The following is an 18,133-nucleotide window of genomic DNA, read 5'->3' on the forward strand; positions in this document are numbered from 1 at the left end:
CAGTAAATTTGGGGTTAAAGTGACTAACTCCAGAATTACGGCCAGAATCCCTCATATGAGTTGAAGACCCAGTAGGGGTCAGATTAAAGTATCATTTGGCACGGCAGGAGTGTGAGGTTTCCAGAGACCCATAATAAACGCCAAAATGGACTGACGATATAGGTGGGCATTAAATATTGTAAAAATGCAATCATGAGTAACACCGCCGCATACCCGCTGTGTACCCTCCTGTACGGCCATCTAACAGATAACCCGATGGTAAGCAGAGTACGAAACTGGTCTAGGAGTGGAGATGAAGTCAAACAAGGTCATGCAGCTTCCGGAGAACAGGATTTTAGGTTTCTGTATTTATTTCACATCCTTTGATTCAGAATTTGATGCCCAGCTGATGACTGCCCGGAGGGGCTGCAGTATGAAAGAGGATTTGCAATTCCCTTTGTACAGAGGTCGCGGTGAGGCTGATCAATGAGAGCATCAACAAGCAGAACATGCACTGCTCAATGCAATTAAAATGCCTTCAAAAGCTCCATAAAAAAACGCAAACATAAAAAGCAAGCGAATGCCTGATACACAGAAAAGTCAAGCTGGGTTTTAAAGGGGTTCTCCGCTTTGGATAATGCTTTCTTCTTAGAAGGGTGCCCTGACAATAAGGTGATCACAACACGTCCACCTGCGAGGACCCCCAGCGATCAGCTGTGATTTGTGGTGCACGTCACAGTTCCATTTACCGGTAGCGCCACCATAGGGGAAAATAAGCATTACACAAAGTCCCATGGGTTGTGTGTGTAAGGCCTCATTCACACGTACACGGATTTTCACGGACCGCGGTCTGTGAAAACCCGGCCTGCTGAGTGCATGAGCACACGGCGTCACTGGTTGCTATGACCCCATGCGTTTTTTTGTGCCACCGCTGTACAGTAATACACTCGTATGATCTATACGAATGTATTACTGTACAGCGCCGGCACCAAGCGCACGGCGTCATAGCAACCAATGGCTCTGTGCGCTCGTGCACTCAGCAGGACAGGTTTTCACAGACCGTGGTCTGTAAAAATCCACGTTTGTGTGAATGAGGCCTAATGCAGGACAGTTCCTCCGGAGTGAGGGGCGCTCTTTGTAAGCACTTCTGGCCAACACTTCTGATCTTTAACAGAATACTGCCACACGCACACGAACGTTGTTTGGGTCCGCATCCGAGCAGCATTTTTGGTGGATTGGATGCGGACCCATTCACTTGAATGGGGCTGCAAGAGAGGCAGATAGCACTCCCGATGCTGTCGGCATCTGTACCCTTGTTCTGCGGCCCACAAAAATAAATATAGGACTGGTCTATTAAGAGCCAGACCTTCCGTTCCGCAAAATTCGGAACACACATGGTTGGTGTCTGTGTTTTGCGGATTACCAATTTGTGAACAGCAAAACAAGGCACGGCCATTTGCATGAGGCCTAACAGGGTTTAAGAAAATGGGTTTCCTAAACTGGACAACCCCTTTAAGGAGGTGTCTAAACACACACAGGAACATCCACTGGGAGGAATGGGACATCTGTGCAGTATAACCAGTTTCTAATTGAATATACTTCTGGTTCTTGGCTTTCTTCTGGTAGGATTCGCTCATTTCTTCAGTTTTTCTTTTTATAGTTTAGGAAAGTTTTTCCTAAATTTTTCCTTATTTTTTAAGTCACAAGCAGATAATGTAGCCTTTCAACAAGACGACTTTGTCAAACAGCCTCCAAAATCTATACCTAGATCCCTGTAGGTGAAGCATGCATATTAACTGCAAAGGCTGAAGGGAGATAGGAGGCTGCAGACACCGACGCCGCTGATCTCCAGCGTACAGAGCCTCGATGTTGGCGAAGGGTTTCACAATCTTCACAAAAGTTGAACTGTCATTGGATTATCAACAGAAAGTAATGGCCCCTATACACATAAGAGAAAGCCTGGCCAAACCCACCGATTTCCGTAGTACCCAATGAGGGTGTAAGCAGGTGTCCAAAATCTCCCAATAGAGGACAACAATGGGTAAAAGATGGATGAGGCCATGCTGAATTTCCATACGAATCCTTCAGACTCCAAGGAAATGGATACCTCAGGCACCGTCCTGGCAGAGGCTTTCTCCACTCTTCCCATTGACAAGCCTCGGCCACACAGAGGGTTCATGTGCTTGGGGAGCTGGAATGCATGGGCACCTTAAAGAGGACCTGACCCCTCTCCTGTCTGTTTTAGTAGCTACCTGTATCCCCATGTAATAACAATTCTGAAGCATCTATTCTTATGACCCTGCGTTGTATCGTTCCTTCATTATTCCTGCTAGAAGTTAGGAATAAATTGCTAGCAGTTTGCAATGAAAGTCCAGATGTGATTCAATAGTTGGGGGGGGGTGGCAGCAGTGACTGGATAGTTTCCGACTGTGCAGCCGGTGCTGCCAGCTTCAGACTATGCAGGTACACCCCGCGCCCCCCCCCCCCCCCCAAATTGTAACACTCATCTGGACCTTCATTCTAAAGTGTGGGGAGCTCATTCATAACTTCTAGCAGGAATAATAAAGGAAAGGCACATGACAGAGTTCAGAATGGTTATTACATGGGGCATGTGGGTAGTCACTAAAAGGGGTCATGTCAGGAGAGAGGACAGGTTGTCGAATACTCTAAACGTATCTCCGATTAAGTCATCCAAGATGCGCCACCATTTACTGGAGGGAAAATAAGGGGGGAAGAAAAGGCTCTTACACAAACCCCTTTTCTTCAGTCTTCGTCTGAAACTTATCTCAAGTCTGTAACACAAGGAAAAAATTCAGACTTGAAAATGTATTGCTCCCATATTCCAAAAACTGCAGGAAGTTTAGAATAGCCTAAAGGGAAATTAACATTCCTTCACCGTGAGGCAAACCACAGCGCGTTTATTTTCATTTCTTCTATGCCAACGCTAACTTTTTTTTTTTTACAAGTTGTTGTAAGCCTGCACGAACATTTATTCCCACATAACGCATAGCTGGGGCTTCCAAGAGGTGAAAGGGGAGAAGGGGCTGGGAAGACGAGAGAAAAAAAGCGCTCTAGTTTCAAGACATACATGCAATTAGAGGAATGGCCAGCGGGTGGCAGCATTGTGCCAGATACAGTACAAAGCATGGGTCTATCACAGCAGAGTAGGCTGGGGTATCAGCACCTGTATGTGTCTAATAGGATTATTAGACTGCAGGATATATGCAGGGATGGCCAACTGGTGGCTCTCCAGCTGTTTTAAACTTACCATGCCCTAATATAGGCCGAGGCAGTCTAGGCATGCTGGGAGTTGTAGTTTTGCAACAGCTGGAACGCTTCAGATTGGCCATGCCTGATATATAGCTTCGATAAAACAGAGGAATCCCAGGAGCCAGGCAAGCAACGTGCCAGGTAAACTGCTACTGGCACCAAACGTTTAGGTGTCTGTGCACACGGGACTGCATGTACGGTATTATGTCCATGCATTAAGTGCCTCTGTATATGTTATAGTGTATATCTCCTGACTACATTGATGGAGGGACCTGCCTGCTTTCCTTGTACCTCGCCATTGTTTTGCAAATGGCAACACAGCACACAATACAACGTCATAATGTGCTGCAACACATGGAGCGGGAGACCTGTGGCCATTGTGTGCACTGACCCCTATGAGAAGTGTCAGGAGAGGGCACATAGGAGCATAGCAGGGGTTAAAAAAGCCAGTTAACCTCCAGATTGAGAGCAATGACTGGTGACAGGGCCTGAACAAGCAATGTGCGCCCTCCTGGAAATGTCCGCCCTTCCTCATTCAAGAAGCAATGATGACAATTGACAGAAGGAACCCAATTCACACAGGACCTAAAGTCCTATGTGCGGCAGGGCGAGACTAGCGCGGGCAGGGCGAGTCCACTGGGCAGACTACCCCCGATTCAGTATAGGGAAAGACCTGTCATCCAAGCCAGCAGGCCAAAGCGAACACACACAGCGGACTCCTCTCCCTGTTCCCGGATAAAATGAGGTTTTCTCTGGGACCCTGCCAGAATTTCATGCTGACCATGGCTCGGGCAACATGAACCAGATGACAAATTCCCTTTAAAATCAAGGTTGCATATAAAAATACAGGTTTACATTTCAGGCCATAGAAATAGTTTTACAGGGCAAGAACCCCTGTGGGCGACGTCCAGACGCCGTGTCACCCTGCTCCTCTCACAGATGTATTCCAGGAGATGTAATACGGTGGCTCTGAAATCTCTGTGACACCAGCCTAAGAAACGCGCTAGTAATGAATCTTATGGATACACCTCCAGGCTAACGCTGTCATACGTAATGACATATCAGGAAAAGGAGAACAGAATTGTTATTAGCTACAGGCAGGGCGGGCAACCATCAAATATACCATTACCGCCGACCTCCTGTCAGGGAGCATTTGTCACAGAAATTCTGTGTATTGATGGCGGAGTGAACCTCGGTTCTTCCAGAGCTCTCCGGTCTGGCAGAATGCAGATTACCGTACCGGACATGAAATCTATGACCCTGTACCATCAAGACGTCCAATGGGGGAGCCCTAAAAATCTTTATGATCTACTGGGGTAAAATGTCCCCCCAAATACACTCCATATACATATACCCTACCTTAAAGAGTATGACATCGATGCAATGAGGATTCATCACATATGGATTTTAGGACTACTTCAGAATTCTTCATGTAAATGATCTCTCGCATACATTATATGGGCTCCTCAGGTTACGCATAATATACATTAAAAAGGGATTATCCCAGGATTAATGCAATAAAAGAAAAATCAGACATAATCTAGTACATGCGCTTTCAAACAAATCTGGAACCAGCCCTGTACCTGATCCAGGGATTCTCCACATTCACTGCTCCGATTGTTCTGCTAGATTTATTTCAAGTTGGCAGCTCACCCCCCCCCCCCCCTCTCACAGGGCGTGCGCACCCCCCCCCCCCCCTCACAGGGCGTGCGCACCCCCCCCCCTCACAGGGCGTGCGCACCCCCCCCCTCTCACAGGGCGTGCGCACCCCCCCCCCTCTCACAGGGCGTGCGCAACCCCCCCTCCCCCCTCTCACAGGGCCTGCGCAACCCCCCCCCTCTCACAGGGCGTGCGCAAGCAACCTCCCCCCCTCACAGGGCGTGCGCAAGCAACCTCCCCCCCCCCCTCACAGGGCGTGCGCACCCCCCCCCCCCCTCACAGGGCGTGCGCGCACCAACCCCCCCCTCACAGGGCGTGCGCACCCCATTCCCCTCTCAGAGGGCGTGCGCATCCCCCCCTCTCAGAGGGCGTGCGCACCCCTCCCCTCTCAGAGGGCGTGCGCACCCCTCCCCTCTCAGAGGGCGTGCGCACCCCTCCCCTCTCAGAGGGCGTGCGCACCCCTCCCCTCTCAGAGGGCGTGCGCACCCCTCCCCTCTCAGAGGGCGTGCGCACCCCTCCCCTCTCAGAGGGCGTGCGCACCCCCCCTCAGAGGGCGTGTCCTTACTGTTGCAGCTGAAGGATGGAACTAAGCTTCTGTCCCAGTGAGCAGGACAGAGAAATTAGAAAAAAGAGCCAACAGCAGGTGGCGCTATACAGATATAGCTACAGAGCTATTCACTGAAATCTAATTAATTTTTAATTTCATGCAATTACAAAAGTATTCACATCCAGGTGCTGGTTTGAAAACTACTATACTCTTTGTGCAACAACCCCTTTTACTCATCCTGAAACATTCTGGAATATACCCGCCGACAGCTATAAAACATAATTACATCGGCGCGGCAATTCCCATTCTGCTATAGGAATAGAAAAATGAAAATGGCAGTGCTGGACCAATCTTAAAACGGAAACCAACGCCCCAATGGGCTCCATTTACACAAGACTAACGACGCACACGTGAATGCAGCCTAAGCCGGCAAGACAAAGCCTTATGAATATGTGCCAATCCGTTCAGACAGGAGCTGGTAAGACCTGGCACGGCGCAGCACACAATGTGGCGGATTGGGTGTCTCTCCAGGGAGCGAGTACACGTAAAAGGTGCCAAACACAAAAGAGAATTGTCTTCTGCAGCTTTTCCCAGCAGAAAAAACGTGTTACAACACAAGGGGGCAGCACTGAGCCGCTCAGAGGTTTTTTACTGTACATGCACGTATTAGGAGCTGGCAGAGCAGAACAGACAAGGTTTGAGACATGGCGCAGAGATGTGCTGACAGGCCGGGAATGTGACAGATATACGGCTCCTCTCTGTCACAGGTGCTTGTAAAGGCGCAGGGCACCCGCAGCCTCCCTGCTCTGTGCACCCTTCTCCATTACAAGCTTCATAAGAGCCTGCTCGTAATTGAGTCAAGCAAGGTCTAGGCAAGTGATCTCTAAAAGCCGCCATGTGCCCCACAACAAACAGGATCATTTATTAAAAAGGACATAACCAGACATTAGATCACTGAAGTGCCCAGCAGGGAATGGTGGCTAGCACGCCACGCGGCGGAGCAGGGGCCGTTCTGCAGAAATGCTCATTACTCTCTCTCCATTCCCAACCAGGCTTCAATTTTCTCCAGACCGAGATCTGATGTCCATTTTATAGGTCACCAATCCATCAAACCCCGCCACCGACGGCGAGGATGGACTTGAGCACTGTAATTGTCCATGTGCTTCGGGTTCAGCCACACAGTTTTTATTCACATAAAAAAAAAAGGTGTGTGTGTGTGGGGGGGGGGGGGGGGGGGGGGGGGGTCTGAGACAAATTATATTGTGGGACCTAAACCACAAAATCATTATTTTATATCCATTTTTCCTACCTGTAACAGCAGATCTAAGGATACACTCACACAAAAAATGTGAAAGAATAAAAAAAAAAGTCCACACTGTCAGTTTTTCATGGCCATTTTTAAACCATTTATGCATCTATTTTCTGGCAGTTTGTCCATTTTTCCATCAGTATGTAAAAAAGAGCTATAAAAAATTTCATAGGCTTTTTTTTATCCCAACTGTCGAAGTATACTCCGTATGCAAAACATCCCCCATAGTGCTCCCCAGTATAAAGAATGGCCCCTCCTTTGGGTCCCAAAGAATGGCAGCCTTCGTGCCAGCCAAGTACAATTAATGGCCCCCTTGATGTCCCCAGTATAAGTAATAGTTCCCTCAGTATATAGAATGTATCCCAGTTGCAGACCTATCCCCCCGCTACCCCCCAACCGCTGGTAGTGCTAACAACTGAAAAATAAATAAAAATTAGACATATTCACACACTCACCTCACAATAGAACACTCTCTCCTCACTGGAGGCAGCAGGTCCTGAAGCTGGGACAGCAGGTCCTGAAGCATGCAGTTTGTTTATAATTTTAACCCCTGAATGATTTTTTTATTTTATTTTTTTTAACAGTGAACCTGTTTTTAATGGCCAATAGGTACACAATGTCCCCATCAGTCCAGGGCAGCGCTTGCCGATATAATTAAGGCTCCTGACACTTCCTGGATCACGTGCCATACACTGTGCACGTGATTCAGACCTGGCTACAACCCACAATCTACACGGGTTGTGCTTGCGCAGTCAAGATGCCTGACTGCGCAGGCATAATCCACGTACACTGAGGGTTGTAGGCAGGCCTGGTTACAGGTCCACAAAAAAAGGGCCATGTGAATAGTGCCATAGTCTTCAATTGATTCTAAAAATGGTTGTGTGATGGATGTTAAGGGGCTGTCACATGGCCACTTTTCCCATTTGTGTGAATACAGCCTAGCAGAAGAACAGGAGAAAAGGGAAACAGATAAACTTCCTCAAAAGAAAAAGAAAAAAGTTCAGTGGGATGGACTAGGACCTGTTCACATTAGATTTAAAAAATGCTGTGATGTATGAAATTGTATGCTAATACAGCTGCTCTAGCTCTGGAAAACAGAAAAGTCTCCAGGGACACACAGGTTGGGTATTTTTCACCTGGATTGCAATACAAGATAAAATGTGACCACTTGCTGACTGTTATGAAAGCAGGTGTGGACCCACGGCGCCACTGACTGGCTATACCCTGGAGGGGCGTGACTAAGCAACTACCTGGTCTTCACTAGAGCCTCTGATGGTGAGGATAGGTTTGGGCCATTGAGGTAGTTGCCAGGTTCCACTCCACAGCAGTCCCCGAGCGAGTGGCAGCTGGCCAGGGGATCAGAGATATCAATGCAAGCACCGAGGGAAATTATGTGGTCAGGAAGTTCAGAGTCAGGGCAGGCAGCAATCAAGTCCGTAAACGAAGTCCAAGGTCAGAGGCAGGCGGTAAACAAAATCCGATAAATCCAAAAGCAGGGTCCGGCACACAGAAAAGCAGAAACTCCAAAAACACCTTTACACTAGGAACTAGACAAGCTAGTGACCAAGATTGCTCAGGCGCCTTTCAGGGGCAGGAAGATAGAGGGTGTGTACTTGTTGCCTCACAAGGGAGCAGAGACACACCCATGCAAGCCCTACCAACAGTACAGGTCTCCAGCAGAAAGGGAGCTCTGGCATGGAGCACAGATACAACAGTTAAGCTACCTGCTGCCCATGCTTGTCAGCATGGCGCATGGAAGAAGGAGGGACCCGTGCCCGAGGGTAGGGGCAGCAGCGCCGAAACAGACCGCTGGGCTAAGGGTACTTTCACACTAGCGGCAGGACAGATCCGACAGGCTGTTCACCCTGTCAGATCCGTCCTGCCGCCGGACTGCTGCTCAGTCCCCATTGACTATAATGGGACGTGGGCAGAGCTCCGACACAGCACAGCAGTAGGCCGCCGGACATACAGTACTTTTAGTTCAGCGGCCTTTTGCCGCGCTGCGCTGGAGCTCCGCCCCCCCGTCCCCATCATAGTCAATGGGGACGGAGCGTCAGTCCGGCGAAATAGTGGCAGGATGGATCCGACAGGGTTAACACTGCCTTTTTTCTTTTACGATCTCTAATGCTAAATGGGGATGTCTCATCAACCTGTTCCTGGATGCTGTCTCCATTCAATGAATGGCTGGCCATGTAATATATATATATATGGTGGGCAGGAGATATTCCCATACAGCAGATCTCCATTCTGGCTCACAGAGGAGGGTCCTGAATTAAAGACCCCCTCTCTCTCTCTATGATATTCATATGCTCTAACAGGTAATTCAAGCATCAGGAAACAAACTCTTTAAAATGTCCCTTTAAAGCTTAAACACAAGTACAGACAGTGATTTGAAATACATAAATGCTATATTTAGGAGATATTCTCTTTACCCTCTTAGAATGACACCCCTTGGTATTTAATCTGTATAGTAACGTGCAAGTCCTCCTATTGAAAAGGTCGCACATGCTCAGTTCCATCTTTTATCTGCCACCAGTCATATCCGCAATACACCTGGCTGGCACCCCCATAGAAATGCCTATTCCTGTCTTCAATTGCGGACAAGAATAGGACACACCCTATTTTTTTCTGGAGCTGCAGATCGGAAGATCGCTCCGGAAATGCAGATGTGGGCAGCACACTGTGTGCTGTCCGCATCTCTTCTGGCCCCATACAGAATGAATGGGTCCGCACCCATTCAGCATAATTGCAGAACGGATGCAGACCCATTCTACAGACGTCTGAATGGAGCCTTAGGCCTCTTTCACACTTGCGTTGTCCGGATCCGGCGTGTACTCCACTTGCCGGAATTACACGCCGGATCTGGAAAAACGCAAGTGAACTGAAAGCATTTGAAGACGGATCCATCTTCAAAATGCGTTCAGTGTTACTATGGCACCCAGGACGCTATTAAAGTCCTGGTTGCCATAGTAGTAGTGGGGAGCGGTATACTTACAGTCCGTGCGGCCTCCGGGGCGCTCTAGAATGACATCAGAGCGCCCCATGTGCATGGATGACGTGCCATGCGATCACGTGATCAATGCGTTTGGGGCGCCCTGACGTCACTCTGGAGCACCCCGGGAGCCGCACGGACGGTAAGTATGCTGCTCCCTCGCTCCCCACTACACTTTATCATGGCTGCCAGGACTTTGGTTACCATGGCTGCCGGGACGCTATTCAGAAAACGCTAAACGTCGGATCCGGCAATGCGCCGAAACGACGTTTAGCTTAAGGCCAGAATCCGGATCAATGCCTTTCAATGGGCATTCATTCTGGATCCGGCCTTGCGGCAAGTCTTCAGGATTTTTGGCCGGAGCAAAAAGCGCAGCATGCTGCGGTATTTTCTCCGGCCCAAAAACGTTTCGGTCCGGAACTGAAGACATCCTGATGCATCCTGAACGGATTTCTCTCCATTCAGAATGCATTAGGATAAAACTGATCAGGATTCTTCCGGCATAGAGCCCCGACGACGGAACTCTATGCCGGAAGACAAGAACGCAGGTGTGAAAGAGCCCTTAGAGGCCGTGAGAGCTACAGCAGAAAGCACATCACAGCTGTGATAGGGAGAGAACTTTACAAAGGTCACAGCCTGTATGAGAAAGGACACGTCCCCTGAGCGGCCAGGCTGGAGAGACTCTAGCAGATGAATGGGGAGATCTCTGGATCCATGTGAGGTACAGGGCTAGTTCCAGCTTTGTTAAAAAGAGATTGTCGAGTACAATGTCGGATTTACATCATTTGTGGCACAATTCTTTAACAGATCTATAAAATGTCAGCTTGGTACAGTTAGCTTGACGCTCACAGATTAAAAAAAGATGCCAACCTCTGATATCTGTACCCATGCTATGAGAATAAAACAAGGTAAAGACCATAAACCCTATCGGATAAAGCCATAGGGATGACGCTGCTCAGAGTAAACCCCTTCAGACGACCCCGTTCAGCTTCAGAGTCGGCACGGGAACAGTTAATGCTTTGATTTATTAGATTCTAGCCATGGAGTGCAAGTGAGAAGAGAACAAACAGAGATACGTGTCATGACAAGAATGAATTGGAGTCATTGCGGTGTGCCTCCCACAGCTCCTATAATGTGCTCCTGCACAGGAAAACACTTCCAGGGAGACTGCGGCTAATTCTCATTGGAAGAAGGTGACATCCTCCACCAGCCGGCGGAACGGCCTGCTCAACGCTGCGGTTTATAGGACACGGCCCAGCTCCTGCGATACACCATGACTACTAACTGTAAGCCTCTCTAGGGGCCCTCCATTTCACCGACTACAGGTTCATGTTACAGACAATTCTGGAGAAGGACGCCCCGTCCACTACATCCTAAAATATTAAAGAGGCAGTATCCCACAGCATCCAGCTTCAGCTCAGGCTCTCTCTCTGCATCATGTCCAAGAAGTTGCAACTGCATCAAAAAGGGTGCCAATCATGGGGCCCTGGAGCAGGGTCAGATTAGGGTTCCTTGAGCCCACCAGAGAAAATTCCTGGGGGCCCAACTCATCTTCTATAACTCTAATAGGTTTTGATTGAAATAAATAGACCCTGGTGGCAAGATACGGTCTCCAAATTTCTCTGGACTTTTAGGGCCCACTACGGTATTAGAGACTGGACCCACCAGAGGATCCTCTGGTGGACCAGTCCAATGCTGACCGGAAGTCTTCAGTGACCAATTACCTCTCCTGAATGGATGAGAGAACTCTGAGAAGATGAAGGCTTACATAGGATGTCCACCTTTAAAAGATATGTTCACGCACAGCAGGGTTTCCATCTGGATTTGTGGGACGAGGGGGCAATCGGCAGCGTATTACAGAAGCAGTAAAGTGGATGAGAGGTTAAACCTCACCCAAGAGTTTCAGAAAAATTAAATAAATCTGTTGACACAGGATTAAATAGGGGTAAATGCACAGATTTAGGATTTATGTCCGGACAATCCGCACTGAAATCTGCAGGCGCTCGCAGGGAAATAAGTGCGGTCAATCTGCATCAATTAGTGCGGATTTTACTGTCCCCATTTTAAATGAATGGAGAAAATCAGGAAAGAAAAAATAAATTAAATTGACATGCTAGGGATTTTAAAATCCGCATTGAAAAAATCTGCATCGTGTGCATGAGAATTTCAAATTCTCATAAAATACAATGTACATGACAATCCTGATGGTGTGCATTTAGCCTAAACCTGCAGCATGTCACTTCTCCGTATCCCCCACCTGGATTCTACGCTCGCCAGCAATACATACTGGTTAACTTTGTCACAGGACCACCATGAAACCCACTAAGGATTGTTTCCCATCACGTGTAATGCAGATTATGAAGGTGGCTCCTAATGTTCAGGATCACTGTGAAACCCGCCTAGATGCATCTCCGGGGGCATAGAACGCAACTGGTTTTATTTGGACACATTCGGCACATGAAACCATTTAGGTTACCTGCACAACACACTCCAAATGAAGCGGCATCTCCCCGAGGCTCGTCCACAGTCCATCCAGCGCAATTTCACTTACTGCAGACTCTGAACGGCAAGATTTATGCGGCCAACCAGATGAGACCCTATAACATGCTGGATAATTAGGAGCTTCTCCACATCAGGTAGCGTTCATGGCAAATCATTGAAATTTCATTTAAATACTGAACAGTGGTCACAGAATCCTCCGAGGGCAAAACCGCCGATACTGTGCAGGCCGCAGCTGTCCAGCAGATCCTCTGGAAGAGGGGTTTGAAATGCCTCATTACGTTTCCTATTTAGAAGCTGGGCTCCGTGCAGAGGCGCCTGGGAAGCACCAGCTCAGATGTGAGCAGAACCGACAACCTCAGCCCTTCACTGCCCACCGACCGCCACAGCTTTATTATGTGTAACCAGAGCGGAAGCATGGCCACGTCACCCTGCGGGTACACAGGACAGTTAGGGAAGATATTATGTAAAAATTATACAATATGGATAACCGTTTAATTTACCATGGATTGGCCTCCAAAACCGCAATATGTTATTTTATTTGTGGCCTCATGCAGACAACCGTATGGGTTTTGTGGTCCACAAATCATGGATCTGCAAAATATAGATGGTCTGTGTGCTGACTGCATTTTATTTGTGGACTCCATTGTTTTCAATGGGTTCATGGTCTGCATTTTAAAGGACATAGTCGATGATCCTTGTCCTTTAAGCATCCATATGTCCGTTCCCCAAAGAGATAGAACATGTCCTATACTTGTCTGCAAAATAAAGTCAATGGGCCTGCAAAACGGATACAGTTGTGTGCATAATACCTAATACCCATCACCCATATACACACAGTGGTACATACCCCATTGGCCACCTTTTGGGTAACAAACTCTAAAGTTTAGGGGGTCGTCTGGTTTAGAACACACCTAGGAAAAACTGGCGTGTTAGGGAATTTGAGGTTAAGGGGTTTCCCACTAAGGTCACTCATCCAACAGGCAGACTGGCTACAAAGGGGCATCCCTCACTCTGGAGGACCCAGCCTAATCTCAATGGGCGCTGTGTCAGGTTAATTTTCTCCAATGCTGGGTGCTGCAGGGTTATTTCATATTTACAGACAGATCCCTCCAAAGTCTGATTGTTGGGGGTCTGTGGTGGGCTCTTCAAACCAAAAACCAAAGAAAAACTGCCTAAAGGCCATACAGCTCACTGGCACAGGGATCAAATAAAAGTCCTATTACATGGCCAGAAGAATTGTCTGTAATGAATGCCAACCAATGATACTGCGAGCCAAATGTAGCTGGTTTAACTGCATTTTAGGTCATGATAAAAGCAGTGATCAACTACAAAAAGTATCGAGAAAAGTATCATGGAGGTAGGTGGGGAGATCTGTTTCAGCCCGTTGCCTTACAGCCAGAAAACTGAGGAGGACATGGCTGATCTCCTGGGACAATTATTTTCCCCCCAATATTTTTAGTTTTAATTACAAAATGAGACAAAACGGTAGGAGGAATGGCTGGGACTGTTTTGTGTGTGTTGACCTTATTTAGGTTAACACCCCTGTGTCTGGCACTGCGTAGCTTATGGATCATTTTAAATAGCCAGTTAAACACCTGTATTGACAACGCTGGGTCTATAATCTTAATGCAGTGTAATTATACGCGCTTCCTCTTCTCCATTAGCGGCACATTGCAGAAATTCCATCTTATTAGCACTTTGACGGCATTTAGCACCCAAATCACACAACCACCGCCACAAGACATAGGAGGGTGAAGGGTGCGTCTGTCATGGTGTTACACAAGCCTACGTCAACATGACTGCTGCTAGCAAAGCACATACCAGACAGGGTTTCCATCCTCAGATCAATGTCAGGCCACCGAGTAGCCTCGCGCTGCAAGAAAATACACATGTAAGAAAACAGGAGGCGGCACTAGTGATAAATGTCCGTGACAAGTGACCGACTTCCCAGGTTTACGAACCAGATTCAAGGGCTGGAAGCGGATATTTCTGCAAACATCCATATTACGAATGGTGACCATCATTCTTAATCTGCAGTACTTTGTCTTTTCAAATAGGGACGTGAACCCGCCATGCCAAGCATCTCATGCTCCAAGGAGGAGATATTAAATCCTGGAAGCTTACACCTGGCGATGGCTTCGTAATGAGTATTCAGCCTACAAGAGGGGGTTCTAATGGAAACATGCCTTGATGGCTTATCTCAGAGGACGTGCCTGGCCACAAAGAGCCGGCAGCTGGATTGAGTGCGGTAATGGGAGGCAGGAAATGAGAAGACACTGCTAAGGCTTCCACAATCGATCCGCATGTTCACCAGAGCGGAGGGGAAAAATAACCAACATGGAAATTGAAAAACTGTCAATTCTTTCTGTGGATTTTCAGCTGTTCCATGAGGCAGGGTGAAATCCATAGTGAACCCTCAGTAACATCTGCATCTAATACATGGGAATTCCCAATGGAATTTGTGGCAGGTAGATGCGCACAGCAGCAAAGTTTATGTGGATTTTGCTGCAATTCCGCACGGGCTACTTACAGATTTTGTCTCTGATTTGCCCCATATCTCTCCCTTTGCAGGGAAATGATCTCTGAAAAGCAAATAATTAACATGCTGTAGACGAGATTTTGAAAAAATTATCTACTTAGCTGCTGGATTTTCCACACACAAATTTGTGTATGATGGCACCATGTGCATGTGGCCTTAGTGTCATAACCTTGGGCCACTAAATAGGACAGAACGGACCATCACTGCACCATTTCTACTGGGGTTGACTGGTTTCCTTTATCTGTCGTCACACACCAATACTCCAGCACAGATCCACAAGCAATGAAGGGCGGTGATCTATAAAAGCATTCATCTACAGCTTATGCGTATAATGACAGTTACAGTGAAAACGGAAACATCAATGAGCAGACTAGAAAAGAGATATAAGATATTTAAGAACTGTAGAACAAAAACTTTGTGACAACCTATAGAGTCACCATAATAACTGCTATTACTGGTTGTCGCTCAGCATCTCTTCCACATAGAAGGAACAAAGTCAACCTTCATAAAATCGAGGACACTGCATAAAAGGACATTATAAATGAGCGCCATAATCTCTTCACCTGAATGGACGTCGGCTCTTAGAGCATATTCACATGATTGTGTTCTCTTCCGTGTAGTGTCCATTTTAAAAAGTACGATAATATGGACCGAAACCAATCAAAGGGGCTATTCAGATTCATGAGACCCGTCACTGCCTGTCTTAAGCCTCATTCACACGTCAGCGTTTTTGTCAGCGATTTCCATCAGTGACTGAGCCAAAACCAGGATAGGACAGACACAAGTTATAAGGGAAAGATCTGCACCTGGTTTTGGCTTAAAATCACTGACCAAAACACTGATGTGTGAATGAGGCATAAATCTGTATTCCATTATTCCCATTCCGTTCCTGTGGATCAGGAGTGAGAAAACATAAATAAATGGAGTGCATGTGGAAGCCATCCATGGAAATCAGACTATATGGTGCGAATAAAGCCACAACTACAATATACTGCAACGCAATAGGAGGCCCAAGTCTAACATCCATAAAAATTGGGACCCATCGTAACATCTTCAGGCGTCACATATAACCCGCCTGACATTTCTTGTGACTAAACCAGTGCTTGAACGTTGGCCCATTTTTCGTCACCTGAACGTTAAGTTGCATCTCTCCCCATGCACATAGATGAACGGCTCTAATTAGTTCCAAGATTGAGCGCGGCGGTACCAGAATTCCCACTGGCGCTGGCACAGCCAGGTGCTTCATAACAGCTAATAGGTTGTTTTCACATGCGGATGTAAATGAGCCATCAGAAGCAGGGATCCCTCGCCCTAGGGCTCCTATAATCTCCCATAACTAACAAATAACTGTAAGACACGGGCCTGAAGGTACAAGGTACTGTACCATGAATTAGAGGCAAGATCTAGATGGCACACACTAAAAATATCATGTAACCCGTAATCAATACGTATGCACAAGCAGGCCAGTATATGACCTACTACTACCTACATTAGCTCATGATGGCTTGAGGTGAGCAGAAGCGGGTGGAGGGTACTCCTAAACGCCGTTTTCCTGAAAGCCTCCTACTATGGCTTAAGAAGCTTTATTTTTTAATTTTTTAATTCTTGCTCCGCTTGCCACAAAGACATGTTGTAAATTAAACCCAGCTCCGCGCCACCCTGCTCGAGCAGTTACCCAACAACGGAGGGCATTACTGATGCATTTAACTAATCATCGAGTATGCGTTGCGGTAATTACTTTCCATTAAGGTTTGCTGCTTTAAACCTACAGAAGGCAATCTGTAAAGAGAGAGAGGGGGGGGGGGGGGGGGGGGGGGGGGACGACGTCACGGCGCTTGACATTTGGCATAAAATGTCAGTCGTGCTACATGGTTCACATCTAATTACTGAACACAAGAAAGGAAAGAAAGCATCTCCCTCTCGCCGGCAGGAAGAAAATAAATAAGAGAAAAAAAAAAAAGTCGGAACGGGAACCGGGTGCAGCTGTGGACCTCGTGTCCTCAGGAAACCTGCACAGAATTCTCACCTTCTAAAGATCAAGAACATTAGGAAATCTGCAAGGGAACCACACCGCAAGCTCCAAAACACATAAAAATCATGAGAGGATGTGGGCACCTAGAGACCACACAGCTAGGGCCCACCCTATCAGGAGGGATTTATAGCATGGGGGCCAAATCAACAGAGCAGATGAGAAAGGCGTTAAACCATACAAGTGTACACCATGAAAATGTAATATCCATACCACACCACGTACAGAGATAACAGGACATAGCGTGAAACGCCAAGGGCCTAATACATGGCCAACAAAGTCCTCACTCAGCTTTCAGTCACTATGGTGGTCACATTTATAGGTTCACTCACTGTTCATTCGTAAGTCTGGGAAAGCTGGGTGACGTCGTCTCTAGGAGCTGTAGTGAAAAACACATTGGTTCTATCCAAGACCAAGTCTTGGGACAAGGGTCTGAACTAATCTGAAGACTTTTAGGGTCCTGCAGCACATGGGTCCATATTCTGGATGTGTAGGCACTTCATCTGCCATTGATGGTGCCTCCATTGTACATTCTAAAAAATATGAATTTGTGAGAAAAGAAATTGATGTGCCTCCAAACAAAAATAGAGGTGGTACAGTAGGGTTAAAGCCACTGTATTATGGATGAAGCCAACTTGGATCCTTAATAAGTCAGGCCTAAAGTCGGCCATAAACATTAGACAGAAGTTGGTTGATAGTTGAACAATAGTCTAAATGACACCATGCCATGGACGAAAGAGCTTTCTGGTAACCTTCTTTCAAAGAAAGATCTTTCCTCCGACGACATGGCTGCCTTCTTTTCAGACAATAATAGTCTGTCATTGGTCGGCTAAACCTATGGTTTGTTGTTAAATTTCACCCAATAGATGACAGTTTGGGTTGAAATTGTCCATTTTGATCAACTTTAGACTAATGTGCATGGCCACCCTAAGGATTTTCTGATGGCCAAAAATGGCACATGCATAAAGTAAATTGAATATTGGGCCTTCTCATGTAGAGATCATGGGGAATCCAACTGCCTGATCCACATTTGTCAATTATTTGGAGACCCCTTTTTGAAAGAATACTCCAGGAAAAACTGGTATACTTTGAGAGGGAGGAGCATGACAACACCAAAGAAATAGGCAGGCTCCGCCCCTTCAGGCCACACAGTAGGTATAACAGTACCATTTTTTTGTGTTCCTTTAATATATAAGACACATGTTCTATTAAATAATGGTATAAAATGAATGGTGACTAATTGGAAGTTACTGAGAACTTCCTGGCGCATACAGTAAGGGACTAATAAATAAAATTCGGGACAAGCT

The 18,133-nt window shown here is 47.0% G+C and overlaps 1 protein-coding gene across 8 annotated transcripts in view; it reads right to left on the reverse strand.

Moving 5' to 3' along the window:
* The window catches only part of RERE (arginine-glutamic acid dipeptide repeats), a 324,868-nt gene that overhangs the window by 87,457 nt on the left and 219,278 nt on the right, over window positions 1–18,133 (reverse strand). The gene's annotated exons all lie outside the window — the stretch shown is intronic.

This window comes from Bufo gargarizans, chromosome 2, assembly GCF_014858855.1.
Source record: "Bufo gargarizans isolate SCDJY-AF-19 chromosome 2, ASM1485885v1, whole genome shotgun sequence".
NCBI lineage: Eukaryota > Metazoa > Chordata > Amphibia > Anura > Bufonidae > Bufo > Bufo gargarizans.